We start from the raw sequence: 17,292 nt of genomic DNA, 5'->3' as shown, positions 1-17,292 counted from the left end.
ATATTTTTTTTTTTTTTTGTCAGACCTTTTTCTGGGAAGAGTGGTCCCTCATTCCATGGTTTGTCTTTTTCAAAGGAATGAACTGCGTTTGCCTTTGGACAGAGCTCAGTGATCTCACCTGCCTTGCAGGAGCTTCCAGGGCAGCCACTAATGCTTCAAAAATTGCTTCGGCTCCTGCCTGCCCTGCCCACATGGCTCTGCCAGCACAGCCCCAGAGCAGTGAGAGGCCAGAGCTGCTAATCTGGAATGACAAAGAGAGAACAAATCCAAAGCACAGACCCGGAGTGAGAGGACGGGAGGGACGAGGCCTCGCTCACCCTCTGCTCTCCTCTCACAATAAATAGTTTAGCCCAGTGCACAATCGTGCAATGGTTGGGTTGGGAGGACCTTAAAGTTCATCTTGTTCCACTTTTGCCACGGTTCCAACCCTTCCAGGCTGCTCCAAGCCCTGTCCAACCTTGGGCACTCCAAGGGACAGGGCAGCCACGGCACACGGTGTTAAATTAGCAGGAAGCTGCCTTCCAGCTGAGGAGAAGCAGGCTGCCAGCTCCAGGAAGGCTCTGGCTGAAAATCCATTTGAAATTGAGAATTTTTGGTCGACTGTGCTGCCGGGGATTCAAACACCAGGAGCACAGAGCAGCTGCACAAGCGCTGACAGATCTGCTGACTTCCAGGGATAGCTCAAAGGGGCCTCTCCTGAGACACCTGGGTGGGAAATGCTGGGGAGGAGCACCAGGTCCTGCTGCATGTCACAGATCCTAACGGGAAATGCAAGTGAAGGATCCTGGGAGGCAAAGTCAGGCTGCTGGCTGAAGATTTAGCCCCAGGGTGCTGTTGGCAGTTTCCCTGAAACGCTCCCAGTTCCACACGCAGCTCCAATTAGGCACAGGGGGAGGAGATGCTCTGCGGAGGTGATGGGCTCCATCAGAACTCCACAGAAATCAGACTTGGGGAAATCAGGCTCAGGAAAACGTATAGGATGTGTTTAATTAAGTGGGAGCTGGGGGAAATCTGTCATGAGCTAAGGGTAAACAGATTGCTGAGGGTTGGTATGACACAAGTACTCAGTGCATCGAGCCAGTGCAGAGAAAGAGCTTAGTACAGATAATGGGTGAAATTTTACATCTCAAAATGGACTAAGAAACTAAACAAAGCTGCCCCCTTAATTAAGAACTATAAGTACACGTACATAAAAATAGGGCAGTGTTAAATTAAAGAAAAAAAGCTAGATGAAATAAAATGCAGGTAATAAAATCAGCAGCAAACAGCAAATCCCAGTGACAAACCCAACAGAGTGCTAAAATATATGACCATAAACTACAGAAAAGTGAGTATAAGTCATAAAAGTGAAAGATTCTTTTTTTATATCAAAGAGAATGTTTTAAGGAATCTAGTCAGACTAAAATTCTTACTGGAAAAGACCATACACTGAAAGTGTCTGGCAGTGAGAATGTAAATATATGAGCAGAGCTACCCCATCAGTCACCAGAGAAAGGAGACTGAGTGCTTAATGCTGAGAGGTGAAATACCAAACACGGGCCCCTCTATTATTCATAAAATAAATGGATATAATGGCACAAAGGGGAAAAAAGGTTAGAGAAGCAATTTCCAGGAGCAGAGGCTGCTGTGCAGAGCTCGAGCAGGCACCGAGGGGCTGCTCCTGCTTCATCTCCTGTGAGCTGCAAGAGGAGCCCGCAGAGGAACCAGCAGAGAACTTGGGCTGCTCTTAGAGCACAAAACTGCTCTTGGAGCACAAAACTGCTCTTGGAGTGCACACCTCCAAGGTCTCAGCAGGCACAGAGCTCCCCACAATTCAAGGTGAAGTGAGATGAAATGGGAGGAGGGGTCAGAAATAAGGAATTCTGTCCCCCCCAGCAGCACTAAAACAGAATTCCACAGAATCAGAGAATTCACTGGGATGGAAAAAACCTTCGAGACCATCGAGTCCAACAGTGAAAGCCTCAGTACATCCAATTCTGGTGTTCCTGTCGAACACTGTGGGAAGATTGGATTGGGGGCAGAAAAGAGCCATAAAAAGGATATGAGGAGAGGAGAATGTGTAGCTGGGAAGCTTAAACAGCTCAATTGTGGGGCAATTCCATAAGAACTTTCACAAGGGGGAAATATCAACCAAGGCTTTTTAATCTTGCCCAGACAGAAGAAAGACTGAGGACTGAAAAATGAAAGTGATTCAAAGCAGAAATGAAACCCACATTTTTTAACAGCAGTGATGATTAAATTTAAGAACAAACTACCACCTGAAGTGATGGATTTTTCAACTCTTGACATCTGGAACATATGTTCCTGTGAAAAGTTCAAGTTTTGATAAATAAGGATTTTTTTCTTCCCTGAAAAATAATTTTGTCAGAAAATTCCTCGCCACTGTTCGGGTTTCTTGTCTACTTAAAAGATAAAAGATGAGACAGAGAAACAGCTTTGTACATTGAAAGTTGGTCAAAATGATAATAAAACCAGAATAATGGAATTCCTAGATAAGGAGTATGATATGGCAGGAGTTAATTATCACAGCGACTGTAATGAAAATTTTGCATCACTAATATTCCAGAACTATTTGAACATTTCTTTATAATCATGATCAAAAGGGAACTGCTTGACATAATCTACTTGAGCACTCGAGAGCCTTCAGACAGTGTTTTTCAGGCAGGGCTAATCCCGAGGAATCTTGAAATTGTGGATGCTCCCAAGTGCAAAGCACAGACAGGTCACCAGGCAGAGCCCCGGTGTCACCAACTGGAATTTCCTCCCAGCCCGGGCTCCTCTGCGAAGGTGTTAAGTGGCATCGTTCCAAGGATCATTTTTAATTGCAATCAAGGCACCAAGAACTCTTGCACAAGTGCTTTTAATACACTACAGGAATGAAAAATGACACATGAGGCGCTGACAAGTTGTGGAGCATCATTAACCACACCAGAGCCATTAACAAATGTGCCAAGGCAGGCTGGTACAGCTGCCTGGAATTCAGGAGCTGGGCTCCACATCCTTGGACTTTTTTTAGTCAAATACTTCAGAAGGGTGAAGCTCATCCTGAATCAATAGGATGTGAAGCATCACTGAAAAAAAAAAAAAAAGAACCCGCATCCTCTGGGGATTTCTTATTGGCCTGAGAATTGTGGCACTCCTCAGTAAATGTCAGGCTTATCAGCCTTGTGAGTAAGCATCAGTTAGCTCTCAAACGAGCTGACTCTGTTCATTTTTCTCAGAACTGTGTGTAATATTCTCCTGGCAAGGAACAGCTCTTTTAGTAGACTGCAGCACAAATTTGTAAAAGGAGCTTGTCTCAGCTCTGATCCAAAAACCAAAAGAGATCCAGATTAGATGCCTGTGGAAAGAGCTGCTTTTTGACTACAAAGCCCAGATCATTTGGAGTTAAAGCGATGCAAGTACAAATTTCTCCTTTTCAGATCACAACAGATGCACCAATTGTAAGAAAACTTTCTTCCCTAGACTTGTTTACCTACTTCAAATTACATCAGTCGCTTCAAGTGTATTTTTGACCCGTGAGTGGTTAATGACATCAATCTCTCCAATACATATTCATCCCTTTCTAAAGACCCTCTCGTTATTTCTCCCATGTAGCTTTCCTCTTTCTAGTGCTCGCTGAGCCCCAGCAGCCTCGTGGTGAGATCTTCATTAGCATTCAAATAAAAATTCATTGTTTGCCTGTGTAGTGGGGAGAGGAGCCATCACAAGTGTTTACATTCCGAGCCGCGTTCCGTTTGCTCCTGACAGAACACAACAAAGCACAGCAAAGGCTGCGCTGGGTCAGGGGAAGGTTCCCCTGCTCCAGCAGCAGCTTTCCAGTCCAGATGCTCGGGGAAGGGGTGTAAGAGCACACCAGGAACGCAGCAGCGCTTTCCTGGAATGTTATTGTGCTTCCCAACAATGTGTGTCTTGGGACTTTGCGAGTCACAATCCTTGGTTTTACTGCTGAACAGGTTCTGCTTTAACTTCCCTCCATTAACTTCTCCCGCTACCCCCGGAGCACAAGGAAACTCCGAGCATCCATAATATCCCGTGGCAAGGGATTTTACAGCTCCACCACAAGGTTTGTCAAGAACCATCAACCACATTATGCTGATTTTCAGTTGTTGCTTTGCAAGAGACACTAAAGGGGCTCCTCAGTTTGGAGAGAGCGAGGAGGATGTGAGTGAGACTTGTAAAATTACGGTGATGCCACCACTCCTGTCCCGTGTCCGGGTCTGGGCACCGACCTGCGAGAGAGCCCTGGAGGGGCTGGAGCGTGTCCAGGGCAGGGAACGGAGCTGGGAAGGGGCTGGAGCCCCAGGAGAGGCTGAGGGAGCTGGGAAGGGGCTCAGCCTGGAGAAAAGGAGGCTCAGGGGGGACCTTGTGGCTCTGCACAGCTCCTGACAGGAGGGGACAGCCGGGGGGATCGGGCTCTGCTCCCAGGGAACAGGGACAGGAGGAGAGGGAACGGCCTCAGGCTGGGCCAGGGCAGGCTCAGGGTGGGCAGCAGCAGGAATTTCCCCATGGAAAGGGGGGTCAGGGATTGGGAGGAGCTGCCCAGGGGGGTTTGGAGTGCCCATCCCTGGAGGTGTCCCAGGAAGGGCTGGAGGTGGCACTGAGTGCTCTGGGCTGGGGACAAGGAGGGGATCAGGCACGGCTTGGACTCCATGGGCTTGAAGGTAGGTCTCTTCCAACCTCAACAGTTCTGGGATTCTGGGATTCTCTGGTCATTTCTAGGACAGGTGGACAGTGCAGGCAGAGGAACTGTGCTCTCACCCATGAGATCATTTCTTGTGTAGTTCTGAGCAGGTCCTTTAGTGTCCTTTCAGGACCTGTTCACAAGCTCCAAACTTGTGAGTTGTGGTTACTCACTAGAAGAAATTTCCCAAATATGTTGGGGTTTATCCATTTATTCTGTTTTTTCCTTATCATTTCTCCTCCCTTGCTCAGCACAGCCTCCACTGTGCCCATCTGCAGTTCTGCATTCACTCCTGGGGACTTTCTCCAGGATTGTTGTGACATCTCCCAACTTCCATCCCTCCTGCAGGGAAACTGATTTAAGTGACAGGTTACACACTATTGTAGCTCTATAATTGCATATTTGTTTTCCTCCAGAGCTCTTGAGTGATTACCAGATGGTCTTGGTAATTTCTGACTCTTCATCTTATCAATTAGTCCTAAAATGAATTTTATTGTCATTTAATTTGAGACGGCTCCTTACACTTGTCCCCATAAGTTTGGTTCTCATGGGAGAACAACCTCCCTCAACTACAGACAGCACCAACACAAAGCTCACTTTACTTTCCTCTCCTACAGGAAATCCTATTAGAGACTGCTCATCTGTTTACCAAATCTCTGGAAATATAGGATTCTGGCAATTTTGAATATATTTTTACACTATTTTTATTATTCCTTCAGTGAGTTTTCACCTTAAAATTTTGCCTTGTCTGCCCTACAGGTTTAGCTTCACAGTTAATGGGTTTTTTATTTTTTTTCTTCCCCCATAGTTTCCTTATTTGCTCAGAAACCCCTGATTTTGAGTACTCTCTTTCCACTCTGCTGTTAGAATATTGCCTTTTTGGTCCCTTGTAGAATTATTTCACTTAGTGATATATTGCTGTGAGCTTCAGATAGGGTGGGTTTATCTCCTTTCTCATCTCCTGCATCCTTAGAGCAGCTGCTTTTAATTTCCTTTTAGGAAGCTCCTGCACTTTTGAATAGGTCTCATTTTTAAGTTAGGCGGTACTGTGAGGGAGTTGGGGGGGAAATCAAATATTCCTCAGATAACGTCACAAATCCCCCTGGAAAAAGAGAGGGATATTCACCAAGGCTTCCACAGGAGGGAGGCTGGGGAGGAAAGGATGTGCAGCACCTCCAGCTGGAAAGGGAAGGATGGGGAGGACTCTGCCCTGGCACTGCAGGGAGCAGGGACCTGGATGCTGGGAGAGGTGGGCAAAGGAACTTCCAGCACCAACATCCAAAAGGACCTGGAAAAAGACAGGGAGGGAATCCAGAGAAGCAATTCCCAAAGGAAAATTCCTGTTCAAAAGCAGGGATGCACCTCTGTCAGCAGGATGATGTGAGCTCAGCATTCAGCTGGAAGGATCTCCTGTAGTTCCAGGCTCCCTACACTCACAGAGAGGGTGTCTGGGCCAGAGCTGTCACATGTGGCCTTTCCTCAGCATTCCAGGGCTGGTTTTAACAGCAGGATCCTGGGAGGCTGTGGAAGTGTGGGGTGAGAGCCTGTGTGCACCCCCCACACTCAGGAAGGCTCAGGAATTGTGGTTACAGGAACTCAGAGGTGCTGCAAAAGCACCCCTGGATCTTTTCTGGGCGATAGGCATCCAGCTCCCCTGGAAAAAAACAATCTCCCAGCAACACAAGAGGGGATGCAGTGTGGGCCGTGGCCTGCTCCCCTGGTGCCTTGTGCCTGCCTGGATGTGACAGCAGCTGGCCACACTCAGAGTGCTTGGGAGCCTGGCACTTCTGGAGTGTTTGACACCGTGTGGGGAGGAAGTGTGTGTATATTTAAATGAAAGTACAATAAAAGATGTGGCCAGGCAGACTTGCCCAGAGCTGCAGGTGCCCAGCCCTGGGGACAGGCTCCCTCCTCCTGCAGACGAGGTTCCAAGCTGCAGTGGCCATGGAATAGCGAGCAGGCAGCTGGCAGATCCCACAAACAAACCTGCCAGATGTTCAGCCCCACAAGGGAGCCACTCTCCTGTCCTGCTGCAGAGACTGTGCTGTGCCTCCTGGTGGGTTGGCTCCTTGCAAAGCACGCTGGAAAACAGGGCTGGCTTGACAGCTCCTCAAAATTGGTGCTACCACAGGTTTGTGGAGTGAGCAAACATCAACAAGGAATAAATCAGAGCTGGGAGAAATGCTGCTCTCCACTCTCCCTCCAGCGTGGCTTGTTTACACTCTGCACTGCAATCTGAAAAATGCCATCTCTAATGAATACTAAATAGTGGGAGGCTTCTCCTCAGCAGCCTGGTGCTGAGGCTGATTGCTGTGCAGGAGAATGAGCTGGTGAGAGTGGGGGCTTGGCTGTGGCTCTGTTTCATGCAGTCATAGAAACTGTCAAGCTCAGGTGCCTCTGTGATCTGCAGGCAGCCTCTCTCCCTGCACCCTTTCCTGGCTACCCATTTATTTTTAAAACGTTCCATTGTTACTGTCGCTCAGGTCTTGCAGCCAATTTTCATGTCATTATTATTTCTGTCGCTTTAAAATTTATCTACTTATACAATTTTAATCCTTTTTTTTTTCCCCCTACACCAATTCACAGTAATATGCTAACAGCTGCCTTGTAGTGGAAGTCACTGGGAGTTAATACTCCCGAGCCCTCTCTGGTAAGAACTGACTCACCTCAGTGTTATAAATCTATTCCACACTGCCTTGTACCCCTCTCCTCAGAACATTCACATGGATCTGCTTCGTCACCTGCAACATTCCCGACCCTGCCTGTGCAGGGGACATTAAAAAAAAAAGCATACCAGCAAGCAAGAACCCTTCTCCACACACAAATGGAATCTAAAATTCTTCTGCAGCTCCTGAAGCTGTGAGGCTGAGGAAGCAGAAGGGGATCTCTATTGCAGAAGATGGGGAATACAAAAGGAAGCATCAGAACAGAGCCCCTGCTCACATTTCAGCATTCCTGCAGAGAATATATCTGCCTCTGTTTTGGGAGTTTGATGATATTTTTTGTTTTTCTCCTCCACCAGCAGTTCCATCTTCCCTGTGAGGGTGGGAGGTGCTGAGGTTGCCCAGAGCAGCTGTGGCTGCCCCTGGATCCCTGGCAGTGCCCAAGGCCAGGCTGGACAGGGCTTGGAGCAGCCTGGGACAGTGGAAGGTGCCCCTGCCATGGCAGGGGTGGCACTGGATGAGGTCCCTTCCACCCCAAAGCAGTCTGGCATTCTGGGGTTATTCCAAACAAGGCATTCCCATGGTGATAATTCCACATAACAAAAATGCAGAGCAGGAAAGGCACTGACTCAAAGGCTTGTTAATGCACACATAGCTAAGAGTTTGTTGGGTGATATTTTTTTGTAAAATACCGAATTGAGGCAAAATCAGTGTTTCTGGTTAACAGCAAATTGTTCATCCCAACTGCAGTGGTTACTCTTTCTTCCTCCACTCATCTGCTGGAGTGTTCACATAAATATGCATGCACTTCCCACCCACGCAGTATCAAACACTCCACAAGTGCTCCAGAGCCCAGGATAATCCGTTGTTTTGGAGGGATCAAACCTGCAGCCACGTGTGTGCAGTGAGCAGGAGATTCTAAAGCCCAGCACAGGGGCACTTCTCACTGAGCTGTGCAAAGGTCACCCTGTGCTGTGATTAAGCTCCTGTCAACACTGAGCCTGTAGGAGAGTTCAGAAAACACTCTGCAAACAAGAGCCAGGCTCTCTGGGTTAAAAGGTTATGAAATTTAGTCTAATCTCTAGTTCTATTTTTTTAGATGTTCACTACCAATCTATTATAGCAAAAAAGTCAGTGCACCCCAAAACTTGGTCTCACAACTTCTTCTTTCACGTGACCCTGGTCATATTTATTGTAGAATCCCAGACTGGTTTGGGTTGAAGGAACCTTAAAAATCACCTCATTCCACCACCTGCCCTGGGCAGGGACACCTTCCACTAGCCCAGGTTGCTCCAAGCCCCATCCAGCCTGGCCTTGGACACATCCAGGGATCCAGGGGCAGCCACAGCTTCTCTGGGAAATCCATTCCAGAGTCTCACCACCCTCACTGGGAAGAATTTCTTCTCAATTTCTGATCTACCAGACAATTTCTACAAGGCTGCTCAGACTTGCAGTTCAAACTGTTCAGAATTCTCTCAAGACTCCCTTGAAATCTCTTTTTTAAGTCGTGCTGATTTGCATCATCATTTCTCAGACTGAAATGAAATAATTTCTTTTTGTCAAAACATTCCTTCCACCACTCTCTTGAAAACCACTTGTGACTCTGTGAATTATCACAGGAATTTCACATTTGGCACAGCATTTCTCCCAGTGAGAGGTTTGGATCTGTTGCCTTCCCAACTGTCCACAAAGTTCTCACACTTTCTAACACTGGGAGTTGTCCACAAATCAAACAGGACAAGTAAGATATCAAAAGATTTAACACCCGGGAAAAGTAAAACAGCAGAATAATCAGAATGTTTTCTAAGTGTACAGAAACTATCAGGGAGATGAGTCCTTGCCTCAGGAACAAAACAAGCTGATGCAATCCAATTCTTCTCTCCAGTGGATGAGACTTTGTGGATAAGGAAGAAGCAGCAGATCCCACACACCTGAGGCTCCTGACATGGTCCCACCTGACATCCATAAGTGATGAATGCCTTGGCTGAAGTCCTGACACAAATCTGGTTGGAATCTGCAGCCTGAGAGCAGTTTCCAATGGCTCACTGTGAAATGCAAAGGACAAATTGAATGGTTACTCAGCTGCTCAGAAGATCCATTCAATATTTTATTGATAGCCTGGATGAGGGAACGGACTGTGTGTTTATTAAATCTGCCAAGATTAAATCTGAAGAGAGGCTGCAAATACATGGGGGAAAGCAGTATTAAAAACTTTTGACAACTTGGACAAGTCTATAAATACCGAAGGCATCTCGCTGGTAAAAAGCAGAGTGGTTTCACTTGGGCAGGAGTAAAGTGCAAAAATACAGGACAAGACACCAGCTGGCAGAAAGCAGTCTGGAAAAACAAACAATCAGAAGGTTCTGCTGGATCACAGGCTGTCCAGGGTTATTATCCTGAGCAGGTCTATTAGCAGAGTTACCTGCCAGACATCTCACAGGTCCTCTGCTGTCCTCTGAAACACCTGAGTGCAGAGGCACGGCCAGGTTTGGGTGCTGCTCCTCCGGAAAGATTGACAGGCAAAGCAGCAGGACAAGGAAAACATGACCTGAATCGAGAGACTGAGAACAGGAGGTGCTCAACAGAGAGCAGAGCATGGAGAGGGGCAGGAACAGCCCTGACAGAGCAGGGTTGGTGCAGGAACAGCCCGGTGTCAGGTCAAAGTCTGCTAAAAATGCAACTGAAACAACTGCTCTGCACAAGCAGCTCTGATTCTGCTGTGGAAGGAGGAGATGGACTGAGTGATCAGCTGAGTTCATCCAGCTTCGCTTTTCAAGGGTTCTGTGCCCAGCTGAGGCTGATCAGAGTTTGTCTGTCCCCAGTTTGCCCAGATGTACCCCAGCAGCTTCACACAGCATTTCTATCATTTCTGCATTAACATCATCATTAAGGTGAGTGGTTTATGCTCATCTTACCATCTTAGGGCTCCCTGTCTCACAAACACCTTATCAAAATGCTATTTGCCAGACCAGCGTGACTCACAGCTCATCCATCAAAAGCCATTTTAATAATTAGTCCTCAAATACTAATTCAATAAAATCCTTGGACCTTGATTTTCCTTCCCAAGCAGCGCAATGGGCAAAAGGGCTTGTCATCCTTGGCACTGCTTCTCTCACACTCACAGGAGGCAGATCAGAGCTGCTGGTGCCAGTCTGCCATCCCACTGACAGAATTTTAGAAACAACTACAATTTTAGCAAACATTGCAGACACTTGGGTGTCTCAACTGCAGATTCTCACAGAGACACCAGGTCACTGCTGCTGCCTCCAGCATCCAGACCAATCCCTGGCACAAAGGCAGGACCAGTTCTCCTTGTGTCTATTCTGACATCAGAAAAGATCTTCAAACACCTTAATCTTCCCCAGATTACCCATTTCAGTGATTCTACATCCTACATCAACCATGTATCCCTGTTGTTAGTGCAGTTCAGCCTGTTTTCTCCAGCCATTTTCCCATGGAAAGCAGTTTAAGCTGCAGTGGCCAGGCTGACTAACACAACACCTTCTGAGCCAGATGAATTCTCAGGGTGTCAGGGAAAGCAGTCCTGCTTTATCAAACAATTATAATCAATTATCAATATTGATCAGAAGCAGCTACAGCTGAGCTTCCTGCAGGATCCATTGAATTAAATGCCTGTGCTAGAAGAAGAGCAAAGATCCCTGTGAAATTGTGCAGGTTCTGAGATTTATGAAAGCACAGCTCAATTTCATTGGCATTCCATCAGTTAAATCAACATTATATAAACCCTTATATATAGGGGTTCTTATATAAAAGAAATCGTGCAAGTCACAGACCTCGTTAGCTCTGTGTACCCTTCTACCACTGCTAAATTGAGTTGATATGTCAGAGAGTAGAAACCCAAAAGATTCCTGATTTATCATCTTAATTCTTTACATCTCCTCTCAAGAATTCACAGTGCTGTCATGCTCTCCTCCATTCCCATTACCTTCTTTTTAACATATTGGCCTTCTTACTTTTACTGAATAATTCCTGGTCTATTATATCTATAATTATACTAATAATTAAGCATGCCTTTTCATCAGCTAGCAGCTAATTACTTCTGTTCCTACCCAGCTTGCTCAGAAAACAGTCAATTCATCTGTATCCCCATCACTCTCACCGTTGCTAAGCACTCAGTGCCACTCAGCAGTGCCACTGTCATGGTGTGGGGTGGCTCAAGGTGCTCTGCAGTCCCCGGGTGCTGCTGCCTTTCACCCTCACAGGGGTTCCTCACCTGAGAGAAGGCTTTCCTCACCTGCCTGGCATTGCTGCTGAGCCCAAACAGCTCTGGAGCTGCCCACGAGCAGCTCCTGCTTTCTGCAAGGAGCAGTCACTGCAGAGACAAAAAGAACTGGATTCCAAATCATCCTGCACCAGCTTGTGGGTCAGAGCATACCCAAGGCTGTGTTAGATGACAACTGAAGTCATGAAGTCTAAACTCTTGGTTATTTGGACTTCTGTGAAGCTTTTGGCATACTCAGAGGAATAGAGCACGTCTCCCATGAGGAAAGGCTGAGGGAATTGGAATTGTTCACCTGGAGAGGAGAAGCTTTGGGGTGAGCTCAGGGTGGCCTTGCAGGGCCTGAAGGAGCCCCAGGAAACCTGGAGAGAGACAATTGACAAGGGATAGAGGGACAGGACACAGGGAATGGCTCCCAGTGCCAGAGTAGCTTCAGGTCAGATATTGGGAAGAAATTGCTCCCTGGGAGGGTGTGAGGCCCTGGCACAGGGTGCCCAGAGCAGCTGTGGCTGCCCCTGGATCCCTGGCAGTGCCCAAGGCCAGGTTGGACATTGGGGTTTGGAGCACCTGGGACAGTGGGAGATGTCCCTGCCATGGCAGGGATGGGCTTTAGGGTCCCTTCAACCCAAAGCAGTTTGGGATTCCATGGTTCTGTGATCCTCTGGTGTGAAGAATCTCTTGCTCTCACCCTGGATCATTCCTGATCTGCTGATGTGACAGCTGGACATTGTCATTGCACCTCTGCTCCTTACTCTGCCTCCCGCCGACACCCTGCCCCAAATCACTCACAACAATTAGTATCAAACTTCAGTGATGTGGTGATAAATCAGTTCAGACTGGTTTTATTTCCCCAATTTTCTGTCATTTGGTCCGTCGCAGGCTGCAGACAGAAGTGGATGTTTCAGGGCAGGAATTTTTACCATCACCAGCTTTGGCAAACTGCTTCCTTGCCTGCTCCTCAGGTAATGAAATCAGGGAAATTACCATTAGTGAAATGTTAATGGCTGGTATTTCCAGCCTTCCCAGAGACTGGGTTAGGCTAAACCCTTAATCCTTTTATCTGACTCATGACTGCATCCTCTGAAATGAAGCAATGTTGGCAAATGAAGTGGTTGTGCCTGATTCCAGCAAAATGAAAATTGGAAAATGAGGGAATTTGTTACAGAAAACACTCAGAGTGGCAGCCAGAAAGGTAAAATGTTTTCAGATGGCAGGTAGACTATTTTAGGATTTTATATTGGAGGCTCAAAGCAAATGCATATAACCTGTCAAAAAAAAAAAAAGACTTGAGAGGAAAACAAAAAGCTTGCATCATAAAACAGCAGGATCAGGGAGGCTCTTGGAAGTTAAAAGGTATCCTGCAAAAAGCTGAAGTTGTGTCTGAAAAAGGAAATCTAAAAAGAACATAAATTCTGGCAGACTAAATGTAAAAGCACAATAACATAGATGGAAGAAAGAGTTTAGAAGCAGTTTGCTAAAGAAATAGAAAAGAATGTTATAAATCCTTCTTGAATACATGAGGAGCGAGGAGCTTGCAAGCGCCACACAAGGAGCACTCAAAACCACGATGCAATCACAAAAAAATCCCAAAAATTCTTGGGTTTTTTTTCAAACCTCTGCTCACCTGGAGAATCCTGGAAACTCTAGAACCAGGATCATGTTTATAAGGCCTTCACAGAAAGCTTGTCTTAATTTAAGGGTGTTAAGCGGAGATTACAAAGCAGATAAAAAGAATAACAACATTTCACTGGGTGCCCGATGGAATTCACACAAGGTTTTTATAGAATGTTAAATATGAATCATCACTGAGCTAATACCCTGAGTACGTAACCTTTTGCTGAAAATTGCTGTGATTATCAAAGGACTGGAAGGTAACTAATAAGAAATCATTTTTTTTAAATAAATCCAGTGGCAATTCATGAAGCCTCAGACCACTAAGCCCAATGTCCATATGGGTCATGTTGGCTGAAGCCCCAGTAAAGAACAGAATTAGTGAATACATGAATAAAAGTAACATGTTAAGGAAAAGTAAACATGACTTTTGTAAAAGGAATCCAAGCCTTCTAAATCTGCTGGAATTCTTTGAAGGAGTCAAAAGCATGTAAATAGCAGAGCTCCTGCTGAGAATTTTTCCCTGCATTTCCAACTCACCCCAAGCTTCCAGAAACCTCATGCATAGAAGGTCTCATCAAAGGCTTTTAAATAAACTAAAACAGCCAGGGACTACAGGTAAGGACCCCACAGAGTTACAATTTAGCATTGGAAAAAAAAGATTATCCTAAAGGATGAGTTTTCACAGTGGAAGATGATCAGCAGTGGAGTCCCATGGGGATTAAGGTCCACGGTGTTCAATGTGCTCAGAAATGATTTGAAAAGTTGGGGGGAAAGTGAAGAAGTTTTCTGATAAAAACTAAATTAATTAGGATAATATTTACTGCAAAAAGTCCAAGATGCCACAACACTGAGCAAGCCTCATGACAAAGTGGAAGATAAATTTCAGCCCTGACAACTATAATCTGGTTATCCACAAAAAGCAACGCTTTACACGCAGAGTGATGGGCTCTGAGCTAGTTTGCACAATTTAGAAAATGCATCTCAACATTGTAACAGCTGTTCTATGAATATATGACCCCACTGCTCGAGAGCAGGCAAAAAAAAAAAAAGAAAAAAAAAATCCCAAAGTTCCTAGGAGAGAAAAGTACAGCCCTGCCCCTGTTTACATCCACGGTGGCTCTGCTTCTCCAACAGCCAGCACATCTCTGGTACTCTCACCTGAGACAAAAAGAAACTGTAACAGCAAAAAGAAAAGCTACATGGCAGGATGACAAACATGGGGAGCAGGAAAGTGCTTTCATGTGAGACACAGAGTTAGCTTGAATGAGAGGCTGAGCAGGAAGGGATGGCTTGGCATTTGTCGTTGCCAATTGTGCCGAGCAGGCCAGGTGCCAGCAAGGGGAGACGGACACCGAACACGAGCTCTGTCGTGTGCCTCTTTGTTCAGCTGCTGAAGCCTTCATATCCTGTCAGGCAACAATTCCGAGGGCTCCGGGAGGACTGTGACAGCTCCGTTTCCTACATAATCCCAGCGTGCTTTCAGGGAGATGTAAGGGGAAAGGAGGAATGAAAGGCTTGCAGTGCTATTTGTGCCCATTACCTTGAAATCGTTGCTCATTAGAGGTCTCCACTTCCTTTCCCAGCTGTCCTCCCCCACCACAATTTCAGAATTAAAATAAATAAAAGTAATAAGCCCCACACACACACACTTGGGCTGTGTTTACTAACATCTGCCTATGGTGACCCAGCTGTTTCTTGCCAGCCCCTTCAGGGATGTGTTTTAACACAGCTCCTCTCACCTTTTCACACTTCCCTCATTTCCCAGCTCCTGTGAGCACTGTGGGTTCAGGCTGTTAACTCAGCTCTGCCTTTCAGTCACTTGAGCACTGACTTGTACCCGCTGGTCCCAAACCTGGTAACAGCCTCAAACTCCTGGCGAGCCATTAATAATACACCAGCAATCATTTTAATTGCAGCCGGGCGTGTGGAATTTTGGAGCTGCACACAGAGTTCCTTCTCCCCACAATATTATTGTCCCATTGTGCATTTTGGAGTTTAGCTCTCATTAAAAGTAATAGAGGGAAATAGTCTGTGGCAAAGTGAATGTGTTTGTTTTCACAGTTCACCTCCTGCTCCTCTGCATTCAAACACACTCTCACTCAGTGACAAGACCACAGCTGCTGCCACCGTTTACTTACCTGAGGAGTGCAATATTTAGCTGGAGGGACACTGGAGTTTTCTGTTTGTTAGTTATCAGGTCAACAACTCTCACCTTATCACTTCAGTTTCCATTCTGTTGATAAAACCTGTCAGCCTTCCTTGAGTGGTTCCAGGCCCTCAGAAGAAATCACATTAAATTGGCACAACCAAGTAAATCTGTAAGGGATGTGCTCCTGCCTAACCAAAGGGAAGGGGGGAGGGCTTGGATTTCTTTCCCTCTTCCTCCTTGCACGGTTCCAATGTCCGAGTGCTTGGAGCTGTGTTGAAATCCTCCCTGAGGATTCAGCAGTTCAAGTCAGATCAGGTCTTTGACTATGGCCCAGAGGAGATGTCTGCGGAGCCGAAACTGATATGTTTAAGTGCAAGAGACAATAATCATTTCTTCAAGTAGAAACTAAAAATACCCACAAGAAAGTGGAATTCATAATGGAGATTTTAAAGATCTGTGACACTCCAGAGCCTGCACAGGAGTTTTAATGAGAGAGAGGTCAATTTAATTGGTCAGAGCCAGCAGTGCTTGGCTGCGTGAGGGGCTCTGAGGTCTCACACTCGCGGTGAACGCCCCGAGCGTCACTGGACGAGCCGGTGTCACAGCACAGCCGTGTCACAGCCAGGGACAACCTCCATCACCAACAGCACATGGCCCAGCCACGAGGAGAGGGCACTAAAAAGAGGAGGCAGAAGCAGGCAAAGGAACATTCCTAAAGGTAATTGCAGGGCTGACCATCTCCATGTGTGGTTTGTTTCATTATAGCTCTGGGAACACAGCTAAACAGCTTGTTAAGTTTTAAAGTCTGTTAGGGCTGACTTAACAAGGACTTGCTGAGCACCTCAGTCTGAATTCACACCCCTCCCCTGTGAAAACTCTCCTGGAGTGTTTGTGGAAACCCAGAAATAACTTCCGTGGACCGTTCAATTACAGACAATCACCACCCAGAGCTCCCTGTCCTCGTGGCACGGCTCATCAATCAGGTTTGCTGTCACCGTGTCTCTTCTCATAGCAGTCACCAGAAGGCTCTGAGCTCCCTCCGAATCCATGTGACATTTACTGTCAGGGGCTGTCAACACCAAGAGATTCTCCCAGGGCCTCCGAGTTCATCACAAAGCAACAAGATCTATGCCCAAAGCTGCTCCCAGTCCCAGCTCTGGATTACAGTGACTGACTGAGGGGCTTTGCAGCACGCTAGGAACAGGGAAGCAGCAGAATGAGCCACAGCTTATGCACAAATACCTTTATTTTCTTATTCTCTTCTCTTTTCTTATTGCACAACTGCTTAAGAGAGGTCTCAGGCATGTGATTAATTAGCCTTCCTCAAAAATATCCCTTATAAACTTATTAAGAGAAAGCTGAGATTGTTTACTTGGAAATTTTGCCTTCTCATCTTTAGCATTGATCCTGCCTTCACTCTCTGTTAAACAACATAGTGACCTAGTGGAAAAAATTTATAAAACTTAATAAATTGCAGTTGGCAGTATTGACAGAGTGTGTATATGCACATTTGGGTTTGTATGAACGTATCATAAGAAATCTAATAAAGTAAAACAAACACATTTGCTTTGTCCGTGAGCTGTGAAACGAAATATCCCCTGTAATTACACTGTTTGAAGTATATTTGGTCAAAGGGGGATGGCGAGATTTTTGGTCATAAAATTCTGGGTTTAGCTTAAAATAACAACTATTATCTATCAAAGCTTACATGGTCCACTAAGTTACTTTGCTCAAGATGTAGAAAAATAAATATGCAGATGAAACCTTAAGTTAGCAGGAGGCCACTATAAGACAAGAAGAACCAGCTCCAGAGAATGAAGTTCCAGTGCCAAATGTGCCTCAAAAAAAATAATCAAAACCTTGGAAATACATTCATTTTTTCTGCACTTTGAAGGGGAATGGTCATTAGTGACTGTCCAAACCAGTGACTGGAAGAGTGATT

This window comes from Vidua chalybeata, chromosome 15 (genome assembly GCF_026979565.1).
Source record: "Vidua chalybeata isolate OUT-0048 chromosome 15, bVidCha1 merged haplotype, whole genome shotgun sequence".
Taxonomy (NCBI): domain Eukaryota; kingdom Metazoa; phylum Chordata; class Aves; order Passeriformes; family Viduidae; genus Vidua; species Vidua chalybeata.
Note: the sequence above shows the minus strand (reverse complement) of the source record.